The following is a 22,057-nucleotide window of genomic DNA, read 5'->3' on the forward strand; positions in this document are numbered from 1 at the left end:
TCCACAACTGGTATTTTGTTCGTATTTCTATTACTGGTGCAGAATACAAAGATCAGATGTGGACTATATATGTATGTCAGCTGACTTAGGATTCTACAGTGTAGTAGATGGGGTGTCTTTTCAATAAATGTGAGTGGTAGGATTATGGATGACTTTATTTTAATTATTTTATCTTTTTATTTGTTTCTAAATGTTCTACAATGAACATATATAACTTTAATCAGCAAAAGGTTTGAAAACTAAAAATTAAGTCTTGTCATGATGTAAATATTTTTTGTTGATATACATTGATATGGACACTCTAATTTTGATCCATGAATTGACTCAGTCAGCAACATGATAAAATCTGGCTAGAGGCTTAGAATTTTTAAAATGACAAGAGGAGGAATTATGTATCTTTTATTCAGTATTTCTACAGTGTTTGTGATAACATGAATACATGAATGAATGGGTAAATAATGACCTAGAGAAATCCCTTTTGTGTTTTTTTTCTTTGAATGCCAAGTGTCTTCTGTACTCTTTTATTATCATCATAGTCTTTGCATCAAGATACGTAGCAATGATAGCAGGTTTCTTTTTAAAGCTTAGTATTAAATATCTTTCCCCACTTTAATTTTACATTACTCTGCCAAGAAAAAAATTAAAACTCAAGTTATTTGAAGCCTGCACATACTTCCATGATTAGCCGGGCTGTGTAAAAGTTGGTGGCTTTGTTCTTCCTGCTTTGTGAGCAGGTCCAGGCCCTAGAAAGATGGGACGAGGTTATAAGTATTTTTCAAAAGTGTGCTACAAAAACGGATGGCCTGTTATAAGCCAGGTTACAACGTCAAGACTGGGGTGAGGGAGGGACAGTTTCTTCCAGAAACAGAATTTCTGAAGAGTCCCAGTCCATCATTTTCCCCAGAATGGTTGGAGGAGGGGTAAAATGTCAACATGAGCTTCAAAGCTATGTCTCTGTGAGGGGACAGTAGTTGCCTTAATGAGGGGGACGCGGCTGCCCATCCCCACTGTTCTCAGCGAGGGAATGGAGAGTTTATTGCCCAGTGAGTGTGAAGTGGGCTGAAGCTCGGTTGGTACTGAATTCTCTAAGAGGTTTCTTCTAGAAACAGACAACTCAGACTCTTCCTCTCACTTCAGCAGAGAAGTTATTTTAAAAGCACTTGGCAAGCTCCTCCTGCGCCCTTGCAGGGCGGCTCAGAGGAGGGGGGAGTCAGTACAGCCCCTTTCCAGGCAATATCGGAACTCCTGAAGGTTGGAGACCCCGTAGAAATGGATAAAGGCAGCTGCCACCTCCAGGACATGGAAGATCTGATGAGGCTGGAACCATATGTCGAATTTTCCAGGGAAGAAGCGCTCAGGAACCCACGTGGCATAAAGGCCAGCTCCGGTGATGTATGTCACAGCCATGAGGAAGAACCAGCCCATCCGGTCCGCCGTGGTGGCCTTGCCGAAGCCCTCCGCGATTGTAAAGTGCATGGTGGGCACGGCACCACTCAAGCCAAGCCCCAGGACCACCCCTGCTCTTGTCTGCCGGTGCTTAGGAGAGGCAAACTGGTCCCACTGGGCCACAATGATGGCAGAGATGCCCAGGACACAGACGATGGGGAGGTAGATGAGCCGTGGCTATAGGGAGCAGTAGAAGGAGTAATAGAGCCAGAGGACAGAGCTCCCCATAATCAGCAGGGCAATCCCTGAATAATCCAGTTTGGAAAAGGGCTGGAAAATAATCCAGTTTGTTCACTGCTCTGAGTGACAATAGACGGTGTGAAAGAGCCAGGAGAAGCTGAGGCAGAGCACCGCGCCCAGGAAGAACATCGCGAACACCACCTTCTCCTGAAGGCGGGCCATGAAGTACATGTTTGGTCTGAGCATGGTCAGGATTCCCAGCAAATGAAACGGCACAAAACCAAGCAGGTGGGTCCAGAAGTTGCCCTTCTCCGTGTGCGTGCGGAAGATGCTCTTGAAGCAGGCCCGGAAGGAGGGCATGGGCAGCCTGCGGCCGTGCAGCAGGTAGTCCTTGCCCTTCAGCCAGTCGGGGAGCACGTCGTGCGGGATGACCCTCCAGCGCCCCTCGCAGACCTTACGCACAACCTCCTCCTTCTTCTCCGTGGCATGGTGGGCTTGCAGGGGAAGTGTCAGCCCCCGCCCCTCCTCCTCCTCCTCCTCTTCCTGAGGCCCTGGGCATGCCTGCTCTTCTTCAGCTTTGCTTCGGCTGGTGACGCCCCGCTGGCCTTGCTCCTGTAGCGGGGGTCCCAGCTCAGCCAGCTCCACTGTGTCAGCCTCCCTGTTCCTGGCAGGAGCCCCATTGCCCTGGGCCACCACAGGTCCTTTTTGAGAAGACATCTACCTCCATGCCCTGCGGCTTCAGCTTGGGGAAAGGGTGGGGTCTCTCAGCCCCAGGAGGCAGCGAGTTCCCTGTGATGAAAGGGGGGGGGACAGGCGGGGGACAAGCTCTGCTGGGGACTGAGGACCCCGCGCTACATCCCACGGCGCTGGAGGCGGCCTGCGGCCGAGCAGCCCGGATCCAAGAAATCCCCTTTTGTGATTAATAATCTCGATATTTACTACTCATAAGTACTATTACAATTTTTATTTTTAATGTATTGCTAAATCATTGGCTTCAGAACTATGTTAGCTTAATTGTAAAGGCTAAATATATGGGTTATGTAATTTTTGAGGGCATTAACCAAAATGTTAGTTGTCTTCTTGGAAAGAAATTATATTCTCAGTCTTTCCAAATGTTATATTAAATAGTGTAACATTTTGAATAGAGAAGAGATTGATTTTTAATTTCCGATGGCTGATTGTTTTTATTATCTTTGTTCACCTCACTATGTTCCTATTAAAGATATGTTTTTGCCTTGTTTGGAATAGAATTTACTAGGATTCATGTTAAATATTATGTAAAGTTTAAAAGTAGTAAACTTTGAATGTCAATTTTACAAAATATGAAACTCCTTTACAACATTGCTATTAAGGATAGGACGTACCTTTATAAGTCTAATACAAATATTATGCAATTTTTAAGCAACATGTTTATATATCATAGGGGATGTTTACTGTAATGTTCTCCCCAAAGTCAGTTTAAAAAAACACTCAGTTTTTATATTAGAATATGAAAGGCCATGAGAAAAGTGGTTGGATTCGTTACTTATGAATTATCTAAATGGAACACATATATACCATTCCACCAAAACAATTTCATCTGACTTAGTTACTGTTAGAATAGCTTAAAATATAATTCACTAAATGATATGTCTACAAACCCACTGATTGTAGACATTGTACTATGCAAAATGTAAAGCTAAAAGTAACTAATGCTCTTCAGAAGTATGGTAGCCTTTGCAAATTGTTTGGAATTAATTTGTTTTGAGTAAACGGAAATTAGTCTGTTAAATGAAGCATATAAAAAAGGATTACAAAGGGGTAGGAGACTATCTCACCAGGATAGCTTAAAACCCACACATTTGTATGAGTCAGGAGAAATACGGTCCTTTAAAAATGATCTTATTCCTTCCAATTGCCTGAGCTTTGTGCCTCCTGATGTGATCCGGAGATTTGGCAAAGGAGAAACATATTTAGAATCTTACTCATTAGAATACTGAACTCATCCGTCAGTCTGATTGACAAGGTCTTAGACAAAGCATTTTGCCTGGCACACAACCTGTACTGAGATTTTCCTGTGGCTATAATGTAGCACACCTGACAGATGTTTGAGTCATTTAAAACAGCAGGAGGTACTCATAAACACCACAGACTGGCATTCAACATGATAGGGATTATTTTTCTTTTGTCTGCCTGAAGTTATATGGCCTATAATCAACAAAGGATTTAGGTATAACTAGCTAAAACATAGGGTGTGATATCATTTTTATGCAATATTTCTCTCACTATAAAGCTTACCAAGTGTCCTAGAAGCTGAGATACTTTTTGATACAGGTGAAACACATTTTATATGTTTCCCTTTTCATGATCAGAACTGGTTTAGAAAAGTGTCAAGGACATTATTTGCTCATGGATTAAAGATAATATATCACCTATTTATTTTCTTGATAGTTCCTTAATGATATAATGGGCTTCCCTAAATCCATGTTAATTTTTCACTTCAATCAACATGGCGGTGATGAAGTAGAACAACTACAAGGACACTTTTTCACAATTCCCAATAACAATGTGTCTGAATTAGAAAAAGAAAGGCAAAAATAAATATACACCATCTGTAGTTTAAAAAATTATATGTCCTAAGGGATGGAGATGGATGCTATTAATTTAAATGTCATGCTTGCACAGAATGAAGCATGGCAATTTTAAATTTGGCTTTATTAAAGTTTCTTTTTTAGCTCAAGTATCTCATTTGGTAAATAGCAATTGGAAGAAATGCTCGCTGATAAAGTTTATTTAGGTGCTTTGGGGAGCAGTAACAGGCAGGGGGCACAATACTTTCAAAATAGCATTTTATTGCATTTACAAATTATTACATAATCAAAATAACCTTGCAGTCTACAACTACATAGGGACTTCAAAAATAGGGAAATTAACACTATCTTAAAGGAACAGATAAATACCATAATTGAACCATGGTGCTTCCCTGGCATATATAACACTTATTTTAGAAGTTGTTTTTGTAAGCATGAGTTTGTTGGGAAAAGATTCTGGTTCTGTTCTGCAGAGGTCATGGCTTTTTTTTTGTTTCCTTTAGGGTTCAATGATTTGCTGGATACAGCTGCATGTGCAGATGCAGACACTGTTTCATCCTAGGAAATAAGCAGAGTTTAGTATTTATGTGTCAAGATAAGTCTGTAGAAGTTAATGAACACATTCTCTAAGGCTATGCCCAAACACGAGGAATAGTTGGAATTCCAAAAAACACATATATCTCAGAAACGTCGAAATTAGTCAATTTATCTTTCCAATGTTTTATTTATTCCTGTTGCTAGCTACAGTTTACTGTATTTTCCTAATACTCGTACTCTAACCCCTATATATCCAGGGTGATGACCCATACTGACATTTGATTTTTGGTCCATTGATGGTGATATTTTGAGCAAGATTTTTCTTAGCTAGCTTCAGGATTAGATGTTCTGCCCTGCTAGCTACTTTGGAAAGGAGCTTCTTAAGACCATTGTAATCTAATGGTCTTAGATTGGATATGTGTATCTTAGATATGTATATCTGTGCTTTTGTTTTCATTTTAAATAAATTCACTCAGAAGGGGAGAGAGCAGAGCTTTGAAATAATACAATTGAGACCTACACTGTGAGCACTGACTATATGCTAGTCCCCTCAAGTGGAAAGATTTTCCTTCAGATTTGAACTAAATTTCCATTTCCTTAGGGAAGCTTGACCTGACCTTTCTGACTAGCTCAAGTCCCCCTCTTATGTGCTTTCAAAATACCATGTAACACTCCTTTTTCATGAGTGTCACCATTGCAGTTTCACATTTATTTTTTGCTTAGTTGATTAATATCTGTCTCTCCCACTAAACTCCAAGCTCCATAGTGATAGGGATTGTGTCTGTTTTTCTCATCCTTTTATCCTTGGTGCTTTGCATGTGATGGGGACTCAGTAAATGATTGTCGAACAAATGCATTTTATAAAGCACCTACTTGATATTATTTATATAATTTTAAAATGTTTAATTATAATTTTGAAATATTCTTAAAGCATACACTACTCTTCCAGCATTTTGGTGGTGTATATTGTAAGGTTTTGGCAGACCAGTAAATAACAGCCTCTTTCCCTCCCTACTGTGGAATTATTTGAGAGATGCATCCAAAATTCAGACATGGATTGGAGGACATCACTTAAACGTGAGGCATGATTGTGTTACTAATTCCTCATCTGTGCTCATTTCAACCTCACCAGTCACAGTCAGGTTCCTACTTGGGAACAAAGTGGAAGAAAAATTATCTTTGATCAATGGATAACTAAGGAATGGGAAGCACCTCAAAGGGGAAAATGTTGGGAAAGGGTTTAGAGATGATTCAAGAGATCTTTAAGGTGGAGGAAGTAAATGGGGGTGAGAACATTAACCCTCAGTAGTCATTTACTCTTTTCACCTACAGATTAAAAAAACAAGAACCACTGAGCAAGAAGAGAAACTACATTCTCGCTCCATCTTCTTATGTTCAGGCTTTAAGTTAGAAGACTGAACTATCTGTGAATTATAAAATAACATACATCAACTAGAAGAATGAAATAAACTTCTCTGAACTTTGACATTTGAACCTTAAAAGTTTCAGATTCAGTCTTAACTTTTTCAGTATTAACAGCAGATAACAACCTGTTCCCTATTTTCTGCCATCCCCTCCCATGACACTGAAGTCATAATTATCAGCAAGCAATATATACACCAGGAACAGTGTTAATACTTTACATCTACAATCTTATTTTATCTGGGAGGGAGTAGAGTGTAGATGTTAAGAGCAGTGTAGCATAGAGATTAAGACCCTGGTTAAATGATGCACTGTATAGAACGTATTTAGTAGTACAGCACCTGATAATATAGTCCTCTGTAAAATGTTAGTCACCATGATGACGATGATGATGATGATGATCGCTATACCAAATGGAATTTCCCATTGTTCAGTTTACTCAATTATGGCTCAGTGCTGGGGTGTTCTTTTCTATAACAGTCCCACTGTCCTGGGTGTTAAGAACCTCTTCTTTACCTTTTGGGAATCTTGGAATATTCTGGACTTTCAAAAGAGAGTGCACATAAAGACAGTGGCAGTCTGCATGGAGCTCAGCAAAGACTCAGGTAGGCACCTCTTGACCAGAGGCCCACACTGTTCAGTGAGGAGATGAACAGCTGGCATGACTTCTCTGTCTGGGCAAACATTAGTGCTCCCTGGTGCTGGCTTCAAAGATTAGGCCCTTGAAAGTGTTTCTGAGTCTCTGTATGCTGACCCCATTCCTCTCCACCCATGCCTCTCACATTCATTCCCTCCACTTCCACTTTTGACTTCCACTAAAGTCTCACCCTGTCTGCCAACTTCCTCTATCCTCCCTCATAAGCTCAGGTGACTCGTCTATTCTCCAAGGAGGTATGGGTAAGAATGATCTAGGTCTTCGTCTAGTCTCTCCAGATTTATTACCTTTGGCTGTAAAAAGCTCTTTTTCCTCCTCCATTTCCTCCTTCTCCTCTTCCTTCTTTATTCTAAAAAGCCTGTTCTGGAAGTTAAAATAAAAACAAAAACAAGCATTGATTATATCTTGATCTTTTTCTTCCTTTCACTTTAGAAGTCATACTTCTCCCTAAAGCAATGTTGAAACCTTTTTCCTACTGGGGAAAAGTCATCACTTCCCCTTATGGAAGTGAGAAAAAGAAATTAACATGAAATGATATTCCAAGACATTATTTTTTTTCAAAATAACACTATCAATTAAACACAGTTACTCCTAGTTTGTAAACAAACAAACAAACCCTAATACACTGACAATGCAAGTTTCTTGCTCACGGTCACAGCCAGAACTAAGCCCAGGAACTCTGGCTTCAGAGTACATAACAGAGTGTTTCTCCAAAGAAGAAGCACTAAAATGCTCTCCCTTGCCTCAGAACCTTTGCACATACTGCTTTCTTTTCCCACAGCCTGGCTAACCCCTACTATAGTGGTCTCCAAATGGGCTGACATGTTGTGTATCCCAGGGTTTGAATGGAACGATTCATTGAAATGTGGGAAGAAAATATTACCACTTCAATTTGTGTATTTCTGTCTACAAAGTAGAAATAAGTAAAACTTTTTAAATGTGTATTCTGACTCGACACTGGTGTTCTCGGTGCCCTTGAGGATTTTTAGAAGGAGAGGACGTTCCACAGTGGGGGGAGAGCATGGCAAAGCCCTCACTCTTGTTCATACAGTGTGTGGTACAAAATGTTTTACAGTGTATCCATGCCCATTTAAGTGGATTTATGGCTGTACTCTCTCATTCTAAATAAACCAATCCTCACAAAATGGGCAAAGGTAATAAGAATTTTCCTGAAAAAAAAAACCCCAAGACTGAAGACAAAATTATTATTCCAAGCACAAGCAAATGACAGGAAAAGAACAAAGCTGCCATGTCACCTGTTGTGAGTATGAGCAAAGTAAGTTGACACATAGAAAGCATCTGAGACGATAAATTAATACATATTCACCATTCAGTCACCAGAGACTGAGCTGTGATGGAACTGGGTTCCAGTAAACAGGCATCACTCTGCACCTTCACATCATCCTTCAAAAGCTAAGGCTGGTGCTCTCCTCTGCTCTGAGTGGTGTCCTGGCTTCTCAGTGGACTCACTCTTCAGCATAGTGAACACTTCCTCCAGTCACCTCTGTCCAAAGCCCCAGTAAGACAGCAAGAATGAGCAAGAATTTCCTTCTCTCGCACTCAGTAAGGGGTCTAGGTCCAGCTTTCCTTGCCCTGTCTACTTCAGTCCTTCCTGTTCTTAGGCAGACCACAAAATGGATAGCTGATGGGTAAGAGAGGTGGTGAGGGTTGGAAGGGTTAAAGGAAGAAAGTGGACTCAAAGTCTCTCTGACGCAGCCCTCATTACCCCCTTTAACAACGATCACGTGTGGAATGGCAGTGGTAGTCTTTGGCAGCCTTGCGTGCCGGCAGCGCAGGGTCACCTTATGACGTGGCAGTGGAGAGCAAGGCCAAAGGCAGTGCCAGCCAGGAAGCTGTCACAGGAATCCAGGCTGGGCTAAAGGTGACCTCGAACAAAGTAGAGACCATGGACGTATTTGAGAAATGAAGGAGATAGAAAGTAAAGATTTGAGTCGTAGATAATCTCATGTTTCTGGCTTAGATAGTTGCAGACTTGGTGATGCCATTAAGAGAGGGGTCGCTGAAAAAGAGGGACACATTTGTAGGGTAAAAAAAGATGAATATAAGGTAAGAATTAGTCACTTTATGATTCCACACTAAATTCAGGTCTCAACACATGATCAGGCAATCAGTGTTCACTGGTAACCTTTGTGTGTTTTCTTGCTGAGGCCTAGACCACATTCTCCATGGTGATACCACACACCATTCACTGCTCTCCTCAAACCCGTGTCTGAACACTGCCTGCTCCTGCTCCTTCCACCCTCAGAATCATCCCAGAGACAGAGTGCTGCCTCCACTTCTCAGAGAAAACAGAGCAATCAGGCCAAGAGTCCTCCACCCTCTCTACCGTTTCTCTCATCCCCACTTCCAGTTATTTCCCAATCTGTTTGCTTCTAGACTATCTTTGAGTCCCTCCATTTCTCTCTCTTTCCCACTATCACCAGCCTACTCCATGTTGTTATTGTCTCCTACCTTGATTTTTCTAACAACCTCCTCCCGTGACTTCTGTTTCCTCTCTTGGCTCTCTGCATTCTATCCTCAACATTGAAACCAGAGTGATCTTTCAAAACTGCCCATCAAATGACGTCAGCCTCTGCTTAACACCCCCAGTGACTGATTAGCCCGACTTCATGATGCAGCTGTGTCTTCTCTAGCATTGCCTCTTGTCACGTTTCCCTGTTCTCTTCACACAGATTCAATTCTTAAGATGCATCATATTTCTTAGTCTTTAGATATTTGCATATGCATCCCATCTGATGCGAATTATTATTTACTTTTCATTTATATCATTATTATTTTTAAATGTTGGGTCTTATAGTTTTTATTTAAATATAACTTGCTGCTGGAAGTTTCCCTGACTCCCACTCTTCTCTCAAATATGGATTAGATTCCCTCCTATGTGCCCCCAGTTCATCTCGTACTTCCCCTATTATGGTACATGTACTGGAGCGTCATAATTTTCTATTTGTCATAATCCCAGACTACAATATGTCAAGTCATGCTCCATTTCTGTTTTGTAACCAATATCTCTTAGTGCCCGATAAAGATCCGATTATATAGTAGATGCTCTGTTAATACTTTCTAATGGGATTGAATGTTGAACGATTTGTATGGTGGTATTCTATAAACATAAAACAATTCTGAATGTGTATTATAAATAATTTAATTTAAATGAAGAGCTTGACAGTTTTATCAATGTAAATGGCTAATCTTGATAATTTGACCCATTGGGATCTTGCTTTTGCCCATCTAGAGTATTTTGACAATTATTTAAAATAATGTGTTAATGAAGATAACATCTTCAAATTGCAGTCTTACCATCTTTTCTGAACCTGTAACAATATATTGACATCTGAGAAAGCCTGAATTTCTGAAACTTAGATTAATACAAATACATCTCCTTCAAATTATATTTACTTATGAGTATTATAATGTTCTAAAAGTAGACTGTTTTCTCCTTAGCTGTGACTAGTCATTTATCATCTTTCATCTGCAGAGCATGGTTCTCCATGCTGTTAATTATCATTTTCTATAATTTCTGTATAACTGAATATCATCCCTATTCTCTCTAGGTCACTTTGAATTCTGCTGTTATCTTTTAAAACCTTCTTATTGAAGCCATCCTGCACATGGCCATCAGAATAATCTTCTTAATATATTCAGTGAATTTCTTTCAGTACCTACAGAGCTTGGTTTCAAAATTTAATGCAGGATAAATTTTCCTTCCAAATAAACACTTGTAGAATCATTTTATAAATCAGATGTGTGTGGATGTGGATGGGTGCTTGGCAAGTAGCCATCCCTGGATGAAAAAGGAGATACTAGTTTTAGGAACAGGAGAGTCAGGAAGAGAGACAAATGAGCCACAGTGTTTATAGAGTTAAGGCAGGGGAGATTTGAGCAAGAATCATGAGATATGAAACTCTGGGGAAGGACAAGGATAAAGCTAATTTTCAAGATATTTTGTGGTATTATGCAATGTAGGACTCTCATTCTTCACTATTTCTTTAAGAAAAATTAATGTGTTGAACCAACATTTCACGGGATATGGATTACACCTCTCACTACCAAAAATACATGTTGAAGCTCCAGTCTCAAGATCAGTAACAAAAGCAGCCACCCAGAAAGTATCTTTATTTTTGTCATTCATCTTCGCTTGACTATTCAGTAGAGGCAGTTATTCCCTCGCATGAATGGAAGTTCAGGCACGTCCATGATTTTCAGATCTCTTTTTGGAAAAAATTATGATCATTTTAAATTTCAAATATAGCTATTATCCTGTAATTAAAAGTACCTAGTACCATGTTATAATCAAACTTCAAATCTGATTTAAAGTTAAATTTCTCCCCAGTTGGGGTCTTTTGCAGATACAAAGTTTAAGAAGGGGGCTTGCTCCTTTTTCTCTCTTTCTAAGCCTTTATTTTCACCCTTCCTTTCCTATTTTACTGACTTTCCCAACCCTGATGAGGCAGGGGAAGAAAGGGTGGGAAAGGGAAGCAGGGAGGAAATAAGACTTTATTATTTTAAGCAACAGTTTGGTGTGGTTACACAACAGTAGATAACTGATACACACATCTAGGTGATTTTGCTGTTTAGGACCTAGAAGAATCACATGTCCGTGTGCATACTTTGTCCTGACAAATTTTGGGAATGCAGGCTGAATTCCATGCAACTACCTCTTCTTCCAGATGATCTGTCTCTTCCCTTCTAGATTTTCCAGACAAGAGCTGGGTGCCAGTCTATCATATCCTCCTAAGGAAAGGGGCATATCTGTCTCCTCAGAGTTGTTGTGGAAACTTCTCTCATTAGACTTTGGTTTAGGACATATTATCCTATTTCTCCCATTTCTCCAAAGAAATCACTTTCAAATTGTTTTTTTTCCCCGTGGAGATAAAAGATATAGTATTGTATATGTGGCTTTTGACTACTGGTTTATAATCCTTATCTATAATTCTGAAATCTAAGAAGTTGTAAAAAAAATAATGAACAAACATCTCTCTCTCTATATATGTATCTACTATATATATCTCTCTTTATATATCTGTATATATAAATATATATAGATATAGATGTCTTCTATCTTGTATATTTATTTGAAAGTAATACCTCTCTTAAACTAACATGACGCTATTTATAATCTTATCCCACTGGGTGGGAATATGCATACATTTTGCTGCAGAAATATTGATATATAGTATCCACTGAGGGTATTATATAATATACAGTGTACTATCTCTCTAAAACTAAAAAATTAAATTACGAAATATATATTTGTAATAGTTAATTTTATGCGTCAACTTGACTGGATCATGGGGTGTCCACATATTTGGCTAAACATTATTTCTGGGTGTGTCTGTGAGGGAGTTTCTGGGTGAAATTAGCATTTGAATTGGTAGACTGAGTAAAGCAGATTGCCCTCCCGGATTTGGGTGGGCATCATCCAATCCTTTGAGGGCTTGAATAGAAAAAAAATGTGGAGGAAGAGAGAATTTGTTCACTTTGCCTGACTACTTGAGCTGAACATCAGTATTCTCCTGCACTTGGACCAGGATTTGTACTGCGGCTACCCGGGTTTTCAGGCCTTCAGGCTTGAACTGAAACTACCACTGGCTTCCCTGGGCCTCCAGCTTGCAGACGGCAGATGACGGGATTTCTCAGCCCCCATAGTCACATGAGCCTATTCTGTATAATAAATTCTTTTCTCCATCCTTCCCTTCCTTCTTCTCTCTCTCTCATATCTGTCTGTCTATCTATCTATCTATCTATCGTCTATCTATCTATCATATATATATATCTATATCTATCTATATCTATCTATCTATCTATATATCTATGATATATATATACACACATATATAGTCTATCCTGTCCTGTTGGTTCTGTTTCCTCTGGAGAACTCTGATTAATACAACATCCTTCCTGAAATATTTCAGAAAAGAGGCTCTGCAGCTCTACAGAAGCAACTTTCTTTCTATGAATCTTTGCATCCTGATTGAACACCTCATTTTGGTGTCCGATATCTATTGTCTTATCTTGCTGGTCAAAATGCCCATTTTAACATTTTGTTACATATAGATTAACATTTTTCTTCAAGTTACTAGCATTGGATTTATATTTCTTTTAGAAGAGTTACCATGTATGTGGCAGGATACAAAAAAACCAGTTTTATTAGACATGGTATAGGCATGATTTATTTTCTCAAAGAAATTATCTTCTTAAGGGATCAATATACTTCTTTGTATCTCTTTTACCTCTTAGCCTATTCCCCCCCCCCCCAAGATGTTAAATAAAAATTGTCAATCAGATTAGGGTTAGTCCTCCTAATTCATGCTGGGAGTGAGTCAGTGGGTTCATACTGCTCAGTGGACCTGCTCCAGGGGCCTTTGGTAAGGTTGAGGCAGTATCTGTGAGTCTCAGGGTTCTTGAATGCACCTAATCTAGTGGATGCTTTCTTTTACTCTGTATTAAATACTGAAATTCATGATTTTCCCTGAAGAAAAAATCGACACCGATTGTATGAAATACATAGATGTTTTGGAATTTTTGCATAACTTAAGCTTTTCCCCATTAGCATCACATAGCCACAGCCACTGTTTATTTCATGAAATTAATTTCTATGCCTTATTCCACAATCTAAAGTTATTATTATAATTTTAAATAAAGATAATAATGGATCCATACTTATGTACGAACCTCTCACTGAACTTTGCAAACATTTTACTTTAGCATTTTTTTTTCACATCTTTTTGTTACAATTTTTTAAAAAATTGGCTGTATCTCCCATTAGACTGTAAGGTGTTTGGGGGTGCATTTAACTTTTCTTAATAGCTTTCTCACATAACAGGTGTTTGATATTTATTAGAAATAAATACTCTATATCCTGAGCTGCTCTAATTCAGCTCCACATGGAGAAAAATATCTTGCTTCTATTCACTTTCCCTTCCCAACTTAGGCACACATCCAACACTATCTTCTGCCTTATCTATGTTTAGTTTAATTATCTTTTAATTTTTAAGTAGAGCTTTCCAGTTTTCAAAATTTCATATATGTCATCTCACGTGACCCTCACGTCAGTGAGACAGATTCACACAGAAGGAAAGGTATCAACCACTAAGTAATTTTCATTAAGTCATAGAGATATTGAATATAAAGGAAAAGCTAGAGATCAGTGTTTTCAGTACCATTACGTTACTTTACAAAGCATGTCTCATTATCTTATACCCACAAAGGTTCCTGTTCCTGTTATTTTTTTCTGCCCCAGATCATGAAGGTGATTACAAAGAAGTGTGTCATCGAAATGCATTTTTACTTGGTTTATGAATTTTTGTGTAAACATTAAAAAAATTAATACACTGGAATATGTGTTCCGTAAATATTTTCTCTACTTCACTACTAATGAAGTTGAAATTTAAATTTAATAGATATAGAAAACATGTAATTTACTTGTGAACCAAGTAGGATGGCTTTGTGAGAATCCTTTAAATAAACAGTTTAGCGGAATATGTTTAAAAATCTTTTGGAGACTCTTAAAAATACTAAAACATACTGTATTTTCCAAGTTTGCCACAAGATGGCAGCAAATTCATTTGTTTAGTTTTTTAAATTGCTATCCTTTCCCCTGCTTGAAAAATTAAACCCGTTTGTGTTTCCTGAACATTGCTGCAATAGATAATGAGCTAATAGGAGATTGCAAATACAGATTTAACATCGCTTGTCCAACCAGAATTCTCCCCTTCATTATCATTTGTACCAACACCCTTACAGTTTCCAATAGTGAAAACATTGGCAGCATTATTTATTTTTCTCCTTCATTTTCTGGGGATGTATCTCTAATCCTTACCATGAAGCAAATTCTTTGTTTTTTGTGTTTAATGTTAAACAGATTAACCTCCTTCTCTCCTTTGTCCCTTTCATAGAAATTGCTTTTCATTAAGCTTTGATTATTAGGTGGTTATTATAGCAACTACCTGGCTTCTAGACTTCAAAATACATTCAAAATATTCTAAGAAAACATTATTACTTAGAAGTAAAATATTAAGAACTACTATAATTGTATCACTGCCTTGATTCAACCCTTACTATCTCTAAAATCAAGGCCTTTAATCCTTTCTTCCCCCTAACTTTTTTTCCAAGCATTTTATTCACAACTCAATTAAGGTAAGTTTTAGTATTGTTACCAGCATGCAGCTCATTTATTCTCATTACCATCTTCACACGTATAATTTTTAGTATTCCATGCATTTCTACTGCCTCTTGCCATTTCATCTCTTGCTTACAAGTTTTTTGAAAACTTGCCTCTTTTTGAAAGTATTCCTTACCCCAGAATAGAAAAATGTCACCTTATTGTCTTGTTCTAGCCTCCCTAGAACTAGTTTGCTTGTAATATATATCTCTATTTACATATAGATTTACATAATATTTTATGGTTTTTTGAAAAATTTTTAAATCTTTTATATTTTTAATTTAATTGGTGGATTTCCATTATTCAGAGGTATCAGACCATTAGAGAATAAAATTTAATATGTCTGTTGATTTCCACTTAATTTGTTCCTCAATGTCATCTATACATCTGTGTACAGTATAAGTTACTTAGTACTTATTTTCATGCATTTATATGTATCAAAATATAACACAATAAGCTTTACAGAACATCCTAAAATCTTAATGATTAAAGATTCAAGAGTTTTTATTATATAGCTTTTATTTTCTATGTATGAAAACCTGAATACCAACTTTTGCCATAAAACCAAACTAATTATACTTTTACAGTATGACCTATAGATATTTGATATGAATTAGTACATTAATATCATACAGAGACATAGGGCTTTGAGAGATTACCTAATGAGTCTACTATGGAAAATCACATTCAAACTTTCCACAGAAGATATGCCTTCATCTAGTCTTAATGGAAAACATAGAGAAAATTCTACAGTATCTCTCAGTTATTATTTCTGTTATATCCCTTGACACTTGCTGGCTAAATGTTCTTTGTTTTTGCTCAAGGCAGATGTTTCAGTTTATATAATAATGTGTTAGAATTTACCCAGGGCTTGAGGTGGCTTTGCCTTATTATAATATCGTATTTGATCCAATACCTTGGCAACCGGTCTGTTTTAATCCTAGGACACTTTGATTCTTGTGATAGATAATGTTTCTATCTTTGCTTTTTTTCCTTTGGCAATAGCAAATTTGTTTCACTTTTTTTGTGTGTGTGTGTGTGGTTTTATGGCCAACAGACATTTATTTATTTATTTACTTATTTATTGAATTTTATTTTATTTATTTTTTGATACAGCAGGTTATTAGTCATCAATTTTATACACATCAGTGTATACATGTCAATCCCAATCACCCAATTCATCACACCACCATCCCCACCCCGCCACGGCTTTCCCGCCTTGGTGTCCATACGTCTGTTCTCTACATCTGTGTCTCAACTTCTGCCCTTCAAACCGGTTCATCTGTACCATTTTTCTAGGTTCCAAATACATGTGTTAATATACGATATTTGTTTTTCTCTTTCTGACTTACTTCACTCTGTATGACGGTCTCTAGATCCATCCACGTGTCAACAAATGACCCAGTTTCGTTCCTTTTTATGGCTGAGTAATATTCCATTGTATATATGTGCCACAACTTCTTTATCCATTCGTCTGTTGATGGGCATTTAGGTTGCTTCCATGACATGGCTATTGTAAATAGTGCTGCAATGAAAATTGGGGTGCATGTGTCTTTTTGAATTAAGGTTTTCTCTGGGTATATGCCCAGTAGTGGGATTGCTGGGTCATATGGTAATTCTATTTTTAGTTTTTTAAGGAACCTCCATACTGTTCTGCATAGTGACTGTATCAATTTACATTCCCACGAACAGTGCAAGAGGGTTCCCTTTTCTCCACACCCTCTCCAGCATTTGTTGTTTGTAGATTTTCTGATGATGCCCATTCTAACTGGTGTGAGGTGATACCTCATTGTGGTTTTGATTTTCATTTCTCTACTAATTAGTGATGTTGAGCAGCTTTTCATGTGCTTCTTGGCCATCTGTATGTCCTCTTTGGAGAAATGTCTATTTAGGTCTTCTGCCCATTTTTGGATTGGGTTGTTTGTTTTTTTTAATATTGAGCTGCATGAGCTGTTTATATATTTTGGCGATTAATCCTTTGTCTGTTTATTCATTTGCAAATATTTTCTCCCATTCTGAGTGTTGTCTTTTTGTCTTGTTTATGTTTTCCTTTGCTGTGCAAAAGGTTTTAAGTTTCATTAGGTCCCATTTGTTTATTTTTGTTTTTATTTCCTTTACTCTAGGAGGTGGATCAAAAAAGATCTTGCTGCGATTTATATCAAAGAGTGTTCTTCCTATGTTTTCCTCTAAGAGTTTTATAGTGTCTGGTTTTACATTTAGGTCTCTAATCCATTTTGAGTTTATTTCTCTGTATGGTGTTAGGGAGTGTTCTAATTTCATTCTTTTACATGTAGCTGTCCAGTTTTCCCAGCACCACTTATTGAAGAGACTGTCTTTCCTCCATTGTATATCCTTGCCTCCTTTGTCATAGATTAGTTGACCATAGGTGCGTGGGTTTATCTCTGGGCTTTCTATCTTGTTCCATTGATCTATGTTTCTGTTTTTGTGCCAGTACCATATTGTCTTGATTACTGTAGCTTTGTCGGATAGTCTGAAGTCAGGGAGTCTGATTCCTCCAGCTCCGTATTTTTTCCTCAAGACTGCTTTGGCTATTCGGGGTCTTTTGTGTCTCCATACAAATTTTAAGATTTTTTGTTCTAGTTCCGTAAAAATGCCATTGGTAATTGGATAGGAATTGCATTGAATCCATAGATTGCTTTGGGTAGTATAGTCATTTTCACAATATTGATTATTCCAATCCAAGAACATGGTATCTCTCTCCATCTGTTGGTATCACCTTTAATTTCTTTCATCAGTGTCTTATAGTTTTCTGCATACAGGTCTTTTGTCTCCCTAGGTAGGTTTATTCCTAGGTATTTTATTCTTTTTGTTGCAATGGTAAATGGGAGTGTTTCCTTAATTTCTCTTTCAGATTTTTCATCATTAGTGTATAGGAATGCAAGAGATTTCTGTGCATTAATTTTGTATCCTGCAACTTTACCAAATGCATTGATTAGCTCTAGTAGTTTTCTGGTGACATCTTTAGGATTCTCTATGTATAGTATCATGTCATCTGCAGACAGTGACAGTTTTACTTCTTCTTTTCCAATTTGTATTCCTTTTCTTTTTCTTCTCTGATTGCCATGGCTAGGACTTGCAAAACTATGTTGAATAATAGTGGTGAGAGTGGACATCCTTGTCTTGTTCCTGATCTTAGAGGAAATGCTTTCAGTTTTTCACCATTGAGAATGATGTTTGCTGTGGGTTTGTCGTATATGGCCTTTATTATGTTGAGGTAGGTTCCCTCTATGCTCACTTTCTGGAGAGTTTTTATCATAAATGGGTGTTGAATTTTGTCAAAAGCTTTTTCTGCATCTATTGAGATGATCATATGGTTTTATTCTTCAATTTGTTAATATGGTTTATCACATTGATTGATTTGCGTATATTGAAGAATCCTTTCATCCCTGGGATAAATCCCACTTGATCATGGTGTATGATTCTTTTAATGTGTTGTTTGATTCTGTTTGCTAGTATTTTGTTGAGGATTTTTGCATTTATATTCATCAGTGATATTGGTCTGTAATTTTCTTTTTTTGTAGTATCTTTGTCTGGTTTTCGTATCAGGGTGATGGTGGCCTCATAGAATGTGTTTGGGAGTGTTCCTTCCTCTGCAATTTTTTGGAAGAGTTTGAGAAGGATGGGTGTTAGCTCTTCTCTAAATGTTTGATAGAATTCACCTGTGAAGCCATCTGGTCCTGGACTTTTGTTTGTTGGAAGATTTTAAATCACAGTTTCAATTTCATTTGTGATTGGTCTGTTCATATTTTCTATTTCTTTCTGGTTCAGTCTTGGAAAGTTATACCTTTCTAAGAATTTGTCCATTTCTTCCAGGTTGTCCATTTTATTGGCATAGAGTTGCTTGTAGTAGTCTCTTAGGATGCTTTGTATTTCTGCGGTGTCTGTTTTTCATTTCTAATTTTATTGATTTGAGTCCTCTCCCTCTTTTTGTTGATGAGTCTGGCTAATGGTTTATTAATTTTGTTTATCTTCTCAAAGAACCAGCTTTCAGTTTTATTGATCTTTGCTATTGTTCTCTTTTTTTGTATTTCATTTATTTCTGCTCTGACCTTTATGATTTCTTTCCTTCTGCTAACTTTGGGTTTTGTTTGTTCTTCTTTCTCTAGTTCCTTTAGGTGTAAGGTTAGATTGTTTATTTGAGGTTTTTCTTGTTTCTTGAGGTAGGCTTGTATAGCTATAAACTTCCCTCTTAGAACTGCTTTTGCTGCATCCCATAGGTTTCTGATTGTCGTGTTTTCATTGTCTTTGTCTCTAGGTGTTTTTTGATTTCCTCTTTGATTTCTTCAGTGATCTCTTGGTTATTTAGTAATGTATTGTTTAGCCTCCATGTGTTTGTGTTTTTATGTTTTTTTCCCTGTAATTGATTTCTAATCTCATAGCGTTGTGGTCAGAAAAGATGCTTGGTATGATTTCAATTTTCTTAAATTTACTGAGGCTTGATTTGTGACCCAAGATGTGATCTATCCTGGAGAACGTTCCATGCACACTTGAGAAGAAAGTGTAATCTGCTGTTTTTGGATGGAATGTCCTATAAATATCAATTAAATCTATCTGGTCTATTGTGTCATTTAAAGCTTCTGTTTCCTTATTTATTTTCATTTTGGATGATCTGTCCATTGGTGTAAGTGAGGTGTTAAAGTCCCCCACTATTATTGTGTTACTGTCGGTTTCCTCTTTTATAGCTGTTAGCCATTGCCTTATGTATTGAGGTGCTCCTATGTTGGGTGCATATATATTTATAATTGTTATATCTTCTTCTTGGATTGATCCCTTGATCATTATGTAGTGTCCTTCCTTGTCTCTTTTAACATTATTTTAAAGTCTATTTTATCTGATATGAGTATAGCTACTCCAGCTTTCTTTTGATTTCCATTTGCATGGAATATCTTTTTCCATCCCCTCACTTTCAGTCTGTATGTGTCCCTAGGTCTGAAGTGGGTCTCTTGTAGACAGCATATATATGGGTCTTGTTTTTGTATCCATTCAGCAAGCCTGTGTCTTTTGGTTGGAGCATTTAGTCCATTCACGTTTAAGGTAATTATCAATATGTATGTTTCTATGACCATTTTCTTAATTGTTTTGGGTTTGTTTTTGTAAGTTCTTTTCTTCTCTTGTGTTTCCCACTTAGAGAAGTTCCTTTAGCATTTGTTGTAGAGCCGGTTTGGTGGTGCTGAATTCTCTTAGCTTTTGCTTGTCTGTAAAGCTTTTGATTTCTCCATGGAATCTGAATGAGATCCTTGCTGGGTATAGTAATCTTGGTTGTAAGTTCTTCCCTTTCATCACTTTAAGTATATCATGCTACTCCCTTCTGGCTTGTAGAGTTTCTGCTGAGAAATCAGCTGTTAACCTTATTGGAGTTCCCTTGTATGTTATTTGTCGTTTTTCCCTTGCTGCTTTCAGTACTTTTTCTTTGTCTTTAATTTTTGCCAATTTGATTACTATGTGTCTCGGCATGTTTCTCCTTGGGTTTATCCTGTATGGGACTCACTGCACTTCCTGGACTTGGGTGGCTATTTCCTTTCCCATGTTAGAGAAGTTTTCGACTATAATCTCTTCAAAGATTTTCTTGGGTCCTTTCTCTTCTCCTTCTAGGACCCCTATAATGCGAATGTTGTTGCATGTAATGTGTCTCAGAGTTCTCTTAGGCTGTCTTCATTTCTTTTCATTCTTTTTTGTTTATTCTGTTCCGCAGCAGTGAATTCCACCATTCTGTCTTCCAGGTCACTTATCCGTTCTTCTGCCTCAGTTATTCTGCTATTGATTCCTTCTAGTGTAGTTTTCATTTCAGTTATTGTATTGTTCATCTCTGTTTGTTCTTTAATTCTTCTAGGTCTTTGTTAAACATTTCTGACATCTTCTTGATCTTTGCCTCCATTCTTTTTCCGAGGTCCTGGATCATCTTCACTATCATTATTCTGAATTCTTTTTCTGGAAGGTTGCCTATCTCCACTTCATTTAATTGTTTTTCTGGGGTTTTATCTTGTTCCTTAAACTGGTACATAGCCCTCTGCCTTTTCATCTTGTCTATCTTTCTGTGAATATGGTTTTTGTTCCACAGGCTGCAGGATTGTAGTTCTTCTTGCTTCTGCTGTCTGCCCTCTGGTGGATGAGGCTATCTAAGAGGCTTGTGCAAGTTTCCTGATGGGAGGGTCTGGTGGTCTGGTTCACTTCTAATAACTGTATAGCACGATATAGCACTGTATTGGCAGGCAAATTTTATCCTTGGATTTTTAATTTTCCTATCCGATTCCTTCTGTATTCCTTTTCCTGATCTTTCTCAGTTATTTTTACTTTTTCTTCATATGTATATTTTCTAAGTAATTTTAACTCTTTTATATAATGAAATAGCCACAAATAAATAACTTTCTGACACATAAACATGGTGTTCTATGGCACTAGGGAGGAATGTGCAGGTTCCAGAGTCTAAAGTGCTTTATAGATGTAACGCCTCTATACATATAATGAAGAGCCAGGAGAATCAGGATCAGCCATAATCTACACTAAAATAAAATAAAATAGATGTAGTCCCTTGCATAAGGACCCCACTGATAAATTAATATTTCCCCAAGAATTACATTTACTAGGCAAAAAGAAATAATATTGAAAAAATTTCCTGCCCTTAAACTTTCCCCAAACTACAACATGTAATGCACACCCAACCTCAGACTTTTGTTTCTGGCAACGTGGTTGAGTAGATAGTCTAAAAGCTTCCTGCTACAAAACATTTAAAATATACATATATGTAATTTAGCTCATGGAAAAGCAAAGGACCACAGGGGCCCAAAGAAAGAGCTGAAAACCAAAATAATAATCTGTCCCTAGTACAGAGATTGTCTTGAGAGTATTGCCAATCCAAAGATGATTGGGTTTTGGTTGCTGCACTTAAAGAGGAGTCAAGGACTTAGGACTGAATGAGGTGACACTTGGACCAAGCTTCCTGAAATAAAGCCTGTGCCCTTAGAGTACTAAATTCTGCATGAAAGAACTGATAAGAAAAAAAGAAAATGAACCTTATGGGAAACGAAGTCTTTATATGTTTGGAAA

General features: G+C 37.5%; 1 pseudogene across 1 annotated transcript; it reads right to left on the reverse strand.

The window, feature by feature from the left end:
- Positions 1–361: 361 nt before the first annotated feature.
- LOC309625094 (adiponectin receptor protein 1 pseudogene) lies at positions 362–12,554 on the reverse strand (annotated as a pseudogene). Its single transcript has one exon. The product of its transcript is annotated as an adiponectin receptor protein 1 pseudogene (transcript).
- Positions 12,555–22,057: the final 9,503 nt, after the last annotated feature.

This window comes from Balaenoptera borealis, assembly GCF_965194805.1.
Source record: "Balaenoptera borealis genome assembly, chromosome: 3".
NCBI lineage: Eukaryota > Metazoa > Chordata > Mammalia > Artiodactyla > Balaenopteridae > Balaenoptera > Balaenoptera borealis.